Raw genomic sequence first — 15,315 nt, 5'->3', positions numbered from 1 at the left:
GCGTACGCCAGGTTTCACGCTCAGAATCGCTCACGTTTGGATTTACTAACAATGAACTGAACGTGGGAATGTGCGCAGGTTCACGGCAGCTTTCTGGCAGGCGTACGCACATTTTTTGTGCGTGTCTGTTTTATTTCCATTGGCGACTCCTAGAGGCAGTTGTGTTAAATTCTTCTCTACAAAGTGTCTGATCCTTGCAATGGCAGCTGTATGAGACGGGTTCATATAGTAGGTATGTAAGATTTCCATACCATACAGTTGACCAGCTAAACATTAAAGCACAATTTGCAGCGGTCGCCTGTTTTCCCAATGTAATCTGAGCAATCTACCGCGCACACATTGCTATAAAGACACTATCTGAAGATGAATTTGCATGCGTGAATCAGAAACATTTCCATTCAATAAATGTGCAAATAAAATATGATGCACAAACTTATTAATGATTCCTACTTGTCTTTCTCGTGATAAATAGTGGGCAAAATCTGATAAGTAGCGGGAAAAAAAAGAAGAAAGAATTCATCAGACGCTGGATTCGAACCGAGATTGTGCTCGACCGTGTCAGTACATGATCATATGCTTTTTATGAGGTGCGCCACTGACACTGCTAAGGGTACTGCAACATTTTACAGATATAAACCACACTATTTCTTTTTTAAATGTTCTCAGTGCGATGTTCAGACCCAACTGTGTTAACCGTATCAGCTAAACTCTCCTACTCTATTTTTTTCTTTTGTTGTTAATTCCGGAGAACAAACTTGCAAATAACACCGCTTTTCTCCGGTCTACCTCCGAAAGCAGCACCTCCAATTCACATTCTGTTCAAAGTTTCTCTTTTTGCTTGATTTTGCCGTTGCTTTTTCGTTGGGTTTTGCCATTAGCATAGTCATTAGCATATTCATACGGGGGAGGAGGCAGGGAGGGGTTTTGCGCTCGTGCATGTTGCGCTCAGTTTCACGTTCATTCGGATGTACAAAAGAATATGCGTGAGATTCGGCGTACGCAGTGTTTCATACATCTGAAATTTTTTCTGCGTACGCACATTTACAGCTTTGTGCGTACGCAATGTTTTAGTAAGATTTCCACGCAAGTCTTCGTACATGAGGCCCCTGCTCTTTTCTAAAAGGGGATGGAGCCTTTACACCTATTCTGACACTCCAGAAACAACAAAGACAAGCAAATCTTGGACAGACAAAATATTAGAAATGACCATTAGCAAATTAAAGCAATACAAGCTCTTTGGAAATACAAGCTCTGTGGAGTTTCAGCCTACGTTTTTGTGAAACTGCACTTTTGTGAAAAGTATTTTAACATTTACGTTTGACTGCAGTTATAGGTTAAATGAACGCTACGGGGCAGTTAAGGTGAAAAACTTTAGCTCATTTATACACTAGTGATATTTACAGCGACATTATCGACAGATTATTTTACTCCCAAATAATTATGACAAAATAACTTAAAAGTGTCTGTGATTTGTAATTAAATATGTTTGCCTTACCTATCCATCTCTATAGAACGTTTCCCAACACTGACTCATTGTGGATACGTAGCCCTGTCTACATTTATGGAGAGCGTGAAATATGTAGCCAGAGGTACATCTGGCTGCATTTCATCTTTAAAATAAACATTACGGGGTGGCTTGATGCTGGCTTCTGTTGCTTTTAGTGCTACCAGCTGACGGTTTACCTCCATGTGGACAGTTTTTCCGGTGTTACCAGATTGCCCAGTGGTTTGCTGCATACAGTATGTTATCGAACTTGGGATGCAATGGCCGGATTTGAGTACAGCAAAGAATTGTTCGCGAAACCAGGTAAAACTAAGCAAAAAAAAAATTAAATTAAGTATTAAATAAGCAAAAAACCTGGTGAAATCACAAGGTTGCGATGGCTTTTCTTTTTCTATTTTGCTTTTGAAAACACTTTCAGTTGGGTTTAGGGAAGGAGGTGGGTGAGTCAGCGGCAAAGTTGCTGGAAGTCATTAATTTTCAATGTGAGCTGGTGGCGACAAGCAGCGTGCCGTATCTTCGCCGGTGTGGGCGTCAAGGAGAGTTGAAATCAAGTCAACTTTATGGTAATGAGCTATGATGTGGTTGGGCGGTAAGCAATTGGAATGTAGACATCCACTGTTTGAGAGGAGTTCAAAGTACAGTCACTGTGAACCTTGGTTCGAATCACAGTTGTTCCCAAGGGTTTGATTATTGTGGTTGCTGAATTTATAATTATTTATAATGTTTTCTTACAGGAACATACATTTAAAAAGTTGCTGGCGTGTTACTCATGTGTATAATTGTTATATATTTATATATAAAAAAAACTGGAATCTTAAGTGACAATACAAAACATAATTGCTGTTTGAGAATATTTCAGACATATAGACACATTGGATAATTAAGTGGAGCAAAGCCACACCACACGCAACTTGATCTTCCATTGTTAATTGAATTTGATAAGTGTGCAACATTTTCACACAAGAAAGCATGTATTATGCAGGAATTCGAGATCAGTGTAGCGAATTTTGATGGTCTCGCCATCTGAACTCAAGGCAGGTAACGTTGTTGCCAGGGTGGCCAGAGCGACCTTTGACGCTCTTACTGCCTTTGGCGTGAACGCACAGTCATTCCATCGACAACAAGCTGGCCTGGTCAGCTAAAGAGTAGATTGCACCTGCTGGTGAATTCATGCAAGAAGACGGTGAGCGAGAGAAATTTGAGACCATCAAAAAGTCTACACAGCAGCCTCTGGCAAAAAAACTGGAAGCTGTAACCTCTGGTTACTTTTTTGCTGTCCCTAGAAATGAAGACATGGGTACCTATCCGCAATGAGCCTTGATCGACTTTTCCTGTGTGGTCAGTTTGCTTAATAGCTCACTTTGTATGGTGTTGCACAGTTCTTGGGCTCAAATCCAGCGAAACACGGTTCTCCAAAAGAGATAAAAACGATATAAACTCAATGTAAAACTATGTTTGCTTTTGCACTTCTGGTTGGATTTAGGTCAGTGGTTTGCTGTCTATTTGATTTGACAAGCCATGTCTTCTCATAGACGTGTACAAGAAGGACGTATATCTGAAACCCAAAACAAAACCCACTCAAAGTGACGTATTTCAGATTCTCAAAAATGTACACAGTGCCCTCTAGTGGATTTGTCATCTGAAATGTGCAATGAAACATATCTGGAGCAATGTAGTTTATGTTTTGCAAAAATGACCACTTTAATACTTCTCAAAATTTCTGCATAGCTCAAAATGGACATCTGTTGGCATGACACCAGAGCAGTCAGTAATAGGAGTCAGACGACCTAGGTCAAAGCTTTAATCTAGTATAATTACACCACAGGAGAGGACCACCACAAAAAACTTTTGACTTTTGCCCTAAATAGATAATAACAGGAGACGAATTCCTTGAAGATGAATTAAACAACAGCAAGAATTTGAGAAAGAAAAGAACAGATTGATGTGCAAATCAAGTGGATTAGGTCTGTAGGGATCATTGACCCAAAAAATAAAAAGTGCTGCTTTAATTCAGCATTGCATAAAAAAAAAAAAGAGAAAAAAGCAATTAAAAATTCTATGTAATTATATTCCAGGTCTCTTATGTAGTGGTACATTTAAAATGTGCAGTTGATACAATGGGAACTTAACATTGAACAACTTAATGAAGGCATTTTAGATCAGTGTCAGTAGTAAAATTATTTTAAAGCACAGACTGAAACAACCATTCAGTGAAATGCAAGATGTTTAAATGTCCTTCATAATATACAGTAAATAATAATTTTTTAAAAACATTCTTTTTTTAACAAAACTTTTGCCAAACTTTTCAACTAATGTGAAAACTATTATGTGAGTATATAATTTTTTTTAAATTATAATATAAACTGTAATATGAGTAATGTTTTTGCAGAAAGTTATGTAGTTAAACCTTACATGATTTGACTCTTGTCACAAAACAGTTATAATATTTCTCATAATACAATATGCTCCATAATATTTTTGTGGAAAACATAAAACAATCAATCAAGATCAAGTTTTTTTTTAAACACAATGTAATATGTTATTAACTGCCCATACAGTAAATGTTGATGTGTTTTGACCTGCCATGCCTAGACAGAGTCATTATTTATTTTTAGGTTGGTGCAGTGTGATTATAAAAAAATAATCCAGCTCGAGAAACTGTATTATATTTGAATTAATTACTTGGAGTTTGCCCTGTGGCTGATTCATAATGGGCTTTAATATTTGGGCACAAGCTTACTTTAATTTACCAAGTCAAAGTGACTGTGGCTGAGAAATTGAAAACAATCAGTCACAGCAGTTCACCTTCAAAATAATATGCAGATTGCTCAGTACAGTTTGTTTTATAAGCAGATTTGAACAAGTGATTTTATATGATACCCTAAAACCCAAAATATTTCTACACTATGCCTTATTTCATAACTGATGGTGCAAGAATGCTTTAGTATGAACTATACAAGTAATTTTATGTGTATTGTAAAACTTGGAACCTGAAAAAATCATCTGCAAATTTTCTATAAAGCAAATGCACTTACATTGTAATGCAAACCGTAACAAATCCTTAAATATAGTAGGGAAAATAAGTATTGAACATGTCATGTTTTTTTCCTGGGAATTATATTTTTAAAGAAGCTAATGACATAAAATTGAACCAGGTTTTGGTAAAAACCCAAACAATACAAACATAAAAATATAACAAAACAAAAATCTGAAAAATTAGTTGTGTACTAAGTAGTAGAAGTACTGAACTACTGAAACATATTTAATACTTCATATAAAATTCTTTTTTGGTGATGGCAGCTTAAAGACACCTCTCATATGGAGAATGAAGTCACACGCATTGCTCAGGTGTGAGTTTTTCACAGACTTTAACAGAGTGTAAAAATCTTGATAGTTCTGTGGGTCTCGTCAATCTTCAAATCTGATCTTTAATTTTGTGTTTTCTATTGGGTTCAATTCAGGTGATTGGCTGGGCCATTCTACAGCTTGATTTTCTTTCTCTGGAAGTATCTGAGAGTTGCCTTGGCTGTGTTTTGGATCATTGTGTTGCTGAAATGTCCACCCTGGTTTCATCTTCATCATCCTGGTCATGTAGATGTTTGAATGAAGCAGATAATATTCATTTACGATGAGGAAGGGCAGAGGGTTGCTGAATAACTACTGAAAGATTTCAGCTGCTGTCTGGGCTTTCACTGCCTTTCTGGACCTCCCTTTCTTCATGTGTTCAATACTTTTTCCCTGCATCATATAATTTTTTACTTAATTTGTAAATAAATTAGATTTGTTTCCTTTTTTTTTGCTATATGGGTTTCTTCGGTTGTTACCAACATCTAGGGAAAATTTAAAGTCAACAGTACCTTTAGGAATATGTTTTCTGAGAAAAACGTTGACGTGTCCAATACGTATTTTCCCACTGTTTGTAGTTTGCCGAAATTGAAATAATTTGTTAACACTTAAATTGCTAATTTATACTTTAATTATCTACTTAAAGGGCCAGTTACCAAAAAGAATTACTCACCCTTGACTTGTTTCGAACCAGTTTGAGTATTTTTTTCCTGTTGAGCACAAAAGAAAATATTTTTAAAGAATGTTGAAAACCTGTAACCACCAGTTTTCCTACTATAGAAGTCAATGGGTATGAGTTTCCTGCAAAATATATTTCCAGTTCATTAGAAAGGAAATGTGAAAATTTTTATTTTTGTGTGAATTATTCCTTTAAGAAAAAAAAAATCACCTTTCTTGGATGGCTTGAGAATGAGTAATTTATCAGCAAATATTCATTTTAGAGTGAACAATCTCTTGAAGATAGACCTTACTAGACATTAAAGTGTCACTATTTGTTAAATTGAGAACCTTATGCTCTTCTACTGTAGTTATCCACGCTTTTTCCTCCTCTAATTTTAGCTTTTATATTATATCAAGGGATCCTGAAGTGGATGTTCTTTCCCACTAATGGTTTCTGGTATATTATGTGAGATGCATTAGTCTCATTTCATTTCTTTGTTTCATTATCCGGTGAAGTAAATGAGAGTGAGAGACAGTAAAATAGAGATGATGACAATTTTAATGACAGCTCACTTCATTCCCTGACCTAATATATCTCAGAATGTGAGTATAAAGATGGCTCAGAAAAAAGATGGGCAATTTGGAGAGAAATAAATAATAAAACTTCACAAACTATTATAAAATGCTGGCGCTAGGAACAACGTTTAAATTCGTTCTCTGCTTTTTTGGTTGTTACTGTAGTCAAATTGTCTAAAAATGCCTCCAATTGATTAGCTGTCACAAAAATGACTAATGGATTCCTCATAAAGCAGAATATAAAAAAAATAAAACATGATGTTCCTTTTCACATTTGTGCTGAACATATTCCCCAGACAAATGTCCAAGCGTGACATGTTCCTGGAAAAACATCCTCGCTAGTGCTGGAACAAAACTCCTATCAACCAAACAGACAAACAGACCTTAGATACAGCTCCGGTGCGACAGAGAAAGGTTACAAACCAACAGCAGGGAACTAGGGACTTGTTCTTGGTGTCAGATAACTGCTTGCAAAGGTTTCTATAATTTCAACACCATATCCTTAGTCTCGGCATGCAAGAAACAGTAGCCTGAGGCTACACTCTTGAAAAGAATAATAACTTTGTCCTTTGGGAATTGTTTAATAAATATGACAGCATACAAATGAGATTATTAGATTTCAAATCATGTTTGGGTGATATGGCCACAAAACGATCAAGATACGTTTTTTTCGTAATTATCACAATACAAAAGCCTATTTCCTGCAGGTTTTTGCTCTTGATTGGAAGTTGTTAATTTGCAACAGTTCATTTATAGGACTTATTTATTAGCAGAACATTTAGTTCTGATTTGATTTGTTGAATATAAAATAGTCCATGTGTTTATGTTTTAGACTCTAGAACAGTGGAGGTGCAAAGCCATGTGTTGACAATTTCCTCTGAAACATAAAGAGAAGGCGGGTCTGAACGCAGACTCAGTGCAGCAGGTCTCTTGCCCTGCCATTAACGTTAGCCATTAGCCCTGCTGGTAATCTGGAGGATTTAGGCGGACACAGCAGCACCATACCTGCCAACACTCCCGTTTTTCCCGGGAGTCTCCCGTATTTCAGACCCATCTCCTTGCCTTCTCCTGTATTGTTCTGTCTTCCGGAAAACTCCCAGAATTTCACTTACTTAAACTATTCAGTTTTTTTTTTTTTATAATGCATGTTTGCTAAATAATGATTGTGGTTATTTTTAGGATTAAATGTAAAGCAACCGTGATTATGCACTTTCTAGAATAAGCAGCAATTAAAAATATATAATTTAATAAAACTTTATATTAAAAACAATGACAATATAAAGTTTAAGTCGAAATGATTAGCCCTCCTGTGAATTTTTTTTTTTTTTTCGAATAATTGGCAAATAACATTTAACAAGGAAATTTTCACAGTATTTCCTATAATATCTTTTCTTCTGGAGAAAGTCTTATTTTTTTTATTTTGACTTGAATAAAAGCAGTTTTAAATTTTTTAAAACCATTTTAGGGGCAATGTTATTAGCCTCTTAAGCATTTTTTCTTAAAATTTTTCTTCCATATTTATATATGTGTGTGTGTTTGTGTGTGTGTGTGTGTGTGTGTGTGTGTGCGTGCGTGTGTGTGTGTGTAACTGTAAACACATCTCTTAATTCTGATTGGAATGTTGTTCCAGGATCAACATAGATATTAATCCATGTCCTGCTTGGTGAAATCAGATTAGGGTTAATATATTTCATTAGCTTACTTCTAAAGACTGCTGAGTGAAATGTGAAATAATAATTGGCGTGGGAAAATACATTTAATTTTTCTGAATGAAAGATGAGATAAATGCTCCCGAAATCGATGACTGCCCCCAAGTTACTTTGGTCTAGATCTGCCACTGGTTTTAAAGCATAAACATTAGTGTATAATGAACATTTATCGATCATGTGTTGTTTTCGTTTTATTGGATGAAAATGACATTACGATGATTACTATGATGCTTTTATTGCCCAGCCCTACAGGGACATATACTTAGAGGTGTCAGATCCCAGCACGTAAAGGTTCATACCATTTAAATTTCATATCCTTAGCCTCTGCATGTGAGAAAGAGCAGCCCGAGGCTAAATTCTTGAAAAGGATAATTAAGTCAGCATAAAATATGACAGCACATTTATTATATCTAACATATAAGCCCTATCAACCACAAAAAAGGGCAAGAGTTTAAAAAACCCTGACTTTGCCTGAAGGGTTTTTTCTCAACAGGCATATATATAGATAAAATAAGCTATTTTGTTTTGAAGATATATTTGCAGCTTCTTTCGTTTAGTGACGTAAAAGATAAGTATACCTCAGGACTAGTGTCCTTTTTCAGGGATAATGGTCGTACCTTTTCTGCATGCCCTACTTTCTGCATGACATCCAGATGAGGAGAGCAGTTAAGTCTTGCGTTCTCCAGCCACTCAGTAAGCATTTAGTTTTCTGCACACATGTACGATGAGTTCAGTCTGCTCACTCCACTGGGACTGGAGACGGGGGTGTGAATTTAATCAAGCCTCTCGGGATGCATCTGGCAAGGTAACCCACTGCAAAGAGAAGAGTACTGCATTTTGGCATTTTGCCTGTAGTTTAAGATTGACCAGATTGTTCACATACCTTGATGGGCTACAAATCAATAGATGGGAACACTGCAACATTGAGAATAATATAAGAAATGCTACAAGAGCAACAAATAAGCATAATTTCCGATCATGTGACAGTGAAGACTGGTGTAATTTATCAAATTCAGCTTTGGCATTACAGGGATAAATGAGATTTTAAATTATGCTAAAATGACAAAAAAAAATTATTTTAAAAGCCACGTCAATATTTAAGGGGCCATGAGATGAATTCAAATTTGCCTGTTGATATACACTCATCAGTCAATTTATTAGGTACGCCTTACAGGTACCGGGTTGGACCGGCTTTTGCCTTCAGAACTCCCTTAATCCTTCATGGCATAGATTCAACAAGATACTGGAAATGTTCCTCAGACATTTTGGTCCATATTGACATGATAGCATCATGCAGATAGATATTGCAGATTTGTCGGCTGCATGTCCATGATGCAAATTTCCTGTTCCATCACCTCCCAGAGGTGCTTTATTAGATTGAGATCCGGTCACTGTGGAGGCCATTTGAGTACAGTGAACTAATTTTCAGGTTCAAGAAAACAGTCTGAGATGATTCGTGCTTTATGACATGGCTTGTTATACTGCTGAAAGTAGTCATCAGAAGATGGGTACACTGTGGTCATGGGATGGACATGGTCAGCAACAATACTCAGGCTGTGGCGTTGACACGATTCTTAATTGGTACTAAATGACACAAAGTGTGGCAAGAAAATATCCCCCACCCCATTACACCACACCACCAGCCTGAACAGTTGATACAAGGCAGGATGGATCCATGCTTTCATGTTGTTGATGCCAAATTCTGACCTTACCATCTGAATGTTGCAGCAGAAAAGGAGACTCATCAGAACAGGCAACATTTTTCCAATCTTCTATTGTCCAATTTTGGTGAGTCTGTGCAAATTGTAGCCTCAGTTTCCTGTTCTTATCTGACAGGTTGGGCACTCGGTGCCGTCTTTCACTGCTGTAGCCCATCCGTCTCAAGGTTGGACGTGTTGTGCATTCAGAGACCTCGGCTGTAGCGAGTGATTATTTGAGTTACTGTTGCCTTTCTATCAGCTCGAAGCAGTCTGGCTATTCTCCTTAGACCTCTGTAATCAACAAGGCTTTTGCACTCACAGAACTGCCGCTCACTGGATATTTTTTCTTTTTCGGACCCTTCGCTGTAAACCCTAAAGATGGTTGTGTGTGAAAATCCCAGCAGATCAGCAGTTACTGAAATACTCAGACCAGCCTGTCTGGCACCAACAATCATGCCACATTCAAAGTCACTTAAATCACCTTTCTTCCCCATTCTGATGCTCGGTTTAAACTGCAGCAGATTGAACATGTTTACATGCTTAAATGTATTGAGTTGCTGCCATGTAATTAGAAATTTGTGTTATTGAGCAGTTGGATAGGTGTACCTAATAAAGTGTCCGGTGAGTGTATAAAAAGTCTTCGCACCATTAAAACATCCAGCAGGTTAAAATGTTCTACTCATAAACAAGGTCAATTTTTTCAAGTAGCAAAACTGGTTAATTTAGATACAAAGTGGCATGTAACATCACATTCATTATTACTCCAAATCATTGTCTGAATTTGACATTCAACTGTGACCAGTGGATTGAAAAAAATAAACATGATAGCTTAATTATAATTAAATTTCTAGCCTAATAAATCATGGATTTGCTAGTGTTGTCTACAACATTATTTACCTAATTTTTGACAAAGTGTTTCTGAAATGCCCTGCATGAACGTCCAGTCCAATGAAAAAAATGGCTTTTCCTATTGCATCTCATATCTATAAGATGGATTGTTTGTGCCAGGTTTGTTTCTTCTACAGCACTGTACTGTATGTGCATTTCTCAAAACCACACTTAACACAAACACCTAAAGTTGTGATGAAATGTCAAACAGCAGTTTTTCCTTCATCACTAAAATTTGACATTTACTTTAAATTACACAAGACTTGAGCCTACTAATACCGATCCTGACCCACGTTCAAGAAACTCATCAAACTTTTGGACTCAAAAGCCTATTTTTAACAGCGTCCTGGATCAAGTCAGAGGATATCTAAGACATTTTCATTGAGGTTGAGTCGGCTGAGTCATCTGACATATAGCAACATTGTGCTTCAGGCAACCTGAGTTCAAGTTCTCTCTCTTTCTCAATCTTCAAAACTTTGTTTCCTATTTATATACTGTCCTGTCACAATAAAGGCACACAACAAATTTTTTAAAAAGTAGTAGTCAGCTCTACTCTATTTGACAGCAGCTGCATGATAAATTCTAAATAATTTACACTCACTCTTGTGCAATAGTGACAGACCAGTGACGCTGTTTTGTTACCTTATCAAAACACTCATTTACTGCACTACAAATAAATGCTTTTCTTTGTTTGATTTTTTTTTTGTCACATTTCTAGTCTAAATATCTATAAAGTATTAAATCAAAAAAACGTTTTCTAGACAAACAAAAAATGTCTTGTTTTAAGAAATAATATGTCAAAGCTTAAGCGATATAATCTGGGGTAAGCAAAATAATATGTCAAAATGAAAAACTAGATTATTTTGCTCAGCTCATTGGCAGATTATTTTGATTGTTTTAAGGAAAAACTCATCATTTCTTAAAACAAGACAATATTTTTTGCTTTTCTAGTAATGGTACTGATTTAAGATTTACTAGATATTTGGATTTGAAATAAATAAGAAACTCTAAGTAAGAAAAGCCTTTTTGTAGTTTAAAAACGTTTCATTTTTAGAAAGAAATTACAGATAAAAGTATTATTTTGAAATATAGTGCAACAAATATTATAAGACAAAGTTGTAAAAAAAAATTATATATATATATATATATATATATATATATATATATATATATATATAAATCCTTTTATATTAATTCTATATACAATTCAACCTGTAACTCGTCTTTACATTAAAATCATTTGCAATGTCCCAGTGTAAGCATTCATTGTCATTGTAGTTTACTTCTCTTTACATGCTAAATAACTCATTGCATGAACTCTATTTAATTGAGGGCAGGATTTACATCCAATAAATTTGCTTAGCACCAACTAAAAAATTATTTACACAATTAAATGCAATTTTAATACATTTGTATTTTTATTTAACTTAAATTAAACGGTCTGAAATATCACCTACTGTATGTCTATTATGTGTCGTACAAGTCTCTTAGTTTTATGTGAAGTTATCATAAATGAATGAAAAGAGCCCTTTTTAAGCATATTTCATGAGTTTCATAAGCACTTGATTGAAACTGATCTCAGAACTAATTTTAGGACAGCTATTGCTCACTGACCAATGCAACAAGCTGTATTTTTGCTAATTAGGCTGCCAACATCCAAAGCATGGGTGCTTCTGCAAGGTGGTAGTCTCAAAACTCAAATCATTACATAAAAATTTTCAAACTAAAGTGAAGATTAAACTCTAACAAAACAAGTCTTTCTATTAACTTTAAACACCTAAGAGTACTTTTATTGTCAACATTTCTCTTTCTTAATTTAATCCCACGCAAAGCATGCTGGGAACTATAAATCCCATTGCCAGGTAGCTAGATCAACACAATTTTCTTTATTCACTATTTTCTGATTTTCTTATATCGAATGTTTAACGAAGCATTTAAATTGTTCTTCTCCTAGATTGTGAGTTCAATTCAACGTGTTACTTGCCTCTTCTTTAAAACACTTTACTTTAGAAATGTTCTAGCAATGTCTGAGTAAAAGCATTTATTGTCATTGTAGTGTACTTCTTGATAAATGCTTTTGTTTATTGACTCAGCATTGTACTCTGCACAATGACAATGAATGAGTTGAATAAATCTAATGCAATCTAATTAGTGTGAATTGATTAAACAGTAAGACAGTGTTAGAGTGATGCTCTACTCTCCCAGTAACATGCACCAGATCATGCTGTAACCTCCATAACCTTGTACTCACAATCGATCAAAATATTGTGTCATTCACAAATGATTCTAATTGGATTTGTTTGTAAACAAGTTTTTGATGTTTCGTTGTAATTTATAGACATTTTTTATTTTTTTTTTGCTAGATTAACTGATTTATAACACTCAAAGTCTCCTTTCATTTCATTCAATAACAGAGTTCCTCCTCTGAATCTTTTTCAAATATTTCAAAAATGATGTTTATCAGAACAAGGAATTTTTCACAGTATTTCCGATAACATTTTTTCTCATGGAGAAATTCTTATCTGTTTTATCTTAGCAAGAATATAAGCAGCTTTCAATTTTAAAAAGATATATATCTATGGTCAATATTATTAGCCCCCTTAAGCAATATTATTTTTAGACTGTCTACAGAACAAGCCATCGTTATACAATCATTTAAAATAATACCCAAACTCACTTGGTTAACCTAATTAACCTAGTCACGCCTTTAATGTCACTTTAAGCAGAATACTAGTATCTTGATAAATATCTTGATAAATATTATTTACTGTCATCATAGCAAAGATAAAAGAAATCAGTTATTGAAAATGAGTTATTAAAACTATTATGTTTAGAAATGTCTTCTTTCTATTCAACAGAAATTGGGGGGAAATATAAAGGGGGGCCAATAATTCTGACTACAAATGTAAATATACACTCACCCGCCCCTTTATTAGGTACACCTTACTAGTACCCGGTTGGACCCACTTTTGCCTTCATAACTGCCTTAATCCTTTCAAAGATTCAACAAGATACTGGAAATATTCCTTAGAGATTTTGATCCATATTGACATGATAGCATCAGGCAGTTGCTGCAGATTCGTCAGCTGCACATCCATGATATGAATCTCCCATTCCACCACATCCCAAAGGTGCTCTATTGGACTGAATTCTGATGACTTAGGAGGCCATTTCAGTACATTGAACTCAATGTCACGTTCAAGAAACCAGTCTGAGACGATTCACGCTTTATGACATGGTGCGTTATCCTGCTGGAAGTAGCCATCAGAAGATGTGTACACTGTGGTCATAAAGGGATGGACATGGTCAGCAACAGTACTCAGGCAGGCTGTGACGTTGACACAATGCTCAATTGGTACTAATGAGCCCAAAGTGTGCCAAGAAAATATCAAGGTTCAGCGTGTTGTGCGTTCAGAGATGCTCTTCTGCAGACCTCAGTTGTATTGAGTGGTTATTTGAGTTACTGTTGCCTTTCTATCAGCTGGAACCAGTCTGGCCATTCTCCTCTGACCTCTGGCATCAACAAGGAATTTGCACACAGAACTGCAGCTCACTGGATATTTTCTCTTTATAAGATCACTCTCTGTAAACCCTAGAGATGGTTGTGCGGGAAAACCCAGTAGATCAGCAGTTTCTGAAATACTCAGACCAGCCCGTCTGGCACCAACAACTATGCCACATTCAAAGTCACCTAAATCACCTTTCTTCCCCATTCTGATGCTCAGTTTAAACTGCAGCAAATTGTCTTAACAATGTCTACATGCCTAAATGCATTGAGTTGTTGCCATGTGATTGTCTGATTAGAAATTTCCGTTAATGAGCAGTTGGACAGGTGTGCCTAATAAAGTGGCCGGTGAGTGTATATTAACACAATGTTAAACATTAGATAAACCACTATCCATATGCTTTCGAGTTGGATGACGAAGCTTCAGAAAGTTTTCTGGTCCTATTAGAGAGTGTGGGCTCAATATGAATGAGAAGACGTACCTTGCTTCCCTAGCAAGAGGAAATGAGCTGGACTGGACCGAAGGGGACAAGCAGTGTTTTATCTTTCATTCCAGCATTATTTATTCAATTTGTCTGACGCCCACATATCTATGCGGAAATGAGAGAGCGCCGATAACCGGAATCACCGAGTCCCAAAGGACTGCAGTCTGCATTAGCAAAACTCCAAACACAATCAAAGTTTCTTTCAGCTTTTTTGCTCTGAGCGGCAGATAATTTCCAATTGTATGCCTTCGGGTTTGTAGAAGCACACGTTGACCCCATTTTAAATCAACTGAATCCATAATACTTTTTTTTATAGAGTTTGTATAAATACAATTTGTAGCTTGTTTCTGCACCTGAGATAACCTCAGCCTTTAGAGATATATCTCCTTTGGCTTTTGTTATGAATATTAATGTGGTGTAATTATACAACCACCCTGGTGGGCAGATATTGGAAGCCTTATAGATTAGCAGCCCATTGGCCTGCCTGAATACTAATGGTAAATGGTGCACAGTACAGGTCCATAGAGAGTCTGCTCATTGACCTGAGCTTTAGTTGCTGAGCTTCACAGTCGTCTAATCAATAGCAATAGAGAATCTTTTCAACTTAAGCCAAATATCTATTTCCCTTGTGGATGCCGAACACGTCTGTGTCTGTCTGCGTATGGTCTTATTCACACCGCAGCAAATATTCTGTCATTACAACAGGGCCAGTTTTTACCCAACACTCGTCAAACTCAAACTCTTTATATTATCGAAGGGGGATAAGCATATTTAAGAGTATGTCTAAAAGAATATCAGTTGAACATGATTTACTAACCCTCACCTAACTCTTGATGGGACAGTTCACTCATCCTCAAGTGGCTCCAAAGCTTTATGAGTTACTGTTTTGTTTTAATAAGGTATTGTAAAGAATGTTGGGACTTTGTAATCAGCATTAAAATAA

General features: G+C 36.0%; 1 protein-coding gene across 2 annotated transcripts in view; it reads right to left on the bottom strand.

Annotated features, from left to right (window-relative positions):
* npy2rl (neuropeptide Y receptor Y2, like) overlaps positions 1-15,315 on the bottom strand; it is an 87,060-nt gene that overhangs the window by 51,104 nt on the left and 20,641 nt on the right. For both annotated transcript variants that reach the window (XM_087236418.1, XM_087236417.1), the window contains 2 exons: positions 8,412-8,607; positions 5,523-5,559 (listed from right to left, as the gene is read on the bottom strand). The gene's annotated coding sequence lies outside the window, so the exon portion shown is untranslated. The remainder of the gene's footprint in view (positions 1-5,522; positions 5,560-8,411; positions 8,608-15,315) is intronic.

The sequence above is a fragment of the Danio rerio genome, chromosome 1 (genome assembly GCF_052040795.2).
Source record: "Danio rerio strain M-AB ecotype USA chromosome 1, GRCz13ab, whole genome shotgun sequence".
NCBI lineage: Eukaryota > Metazoa > Chordata > Actinopteri > Cypriniformes > Danionidae > Danio > Danio rerio.
The sequence above is the reverse complement of the archived record's forward strand: the minus strand, read 5'-3'. Positions and strand labels throughout refer to the sequence as shown.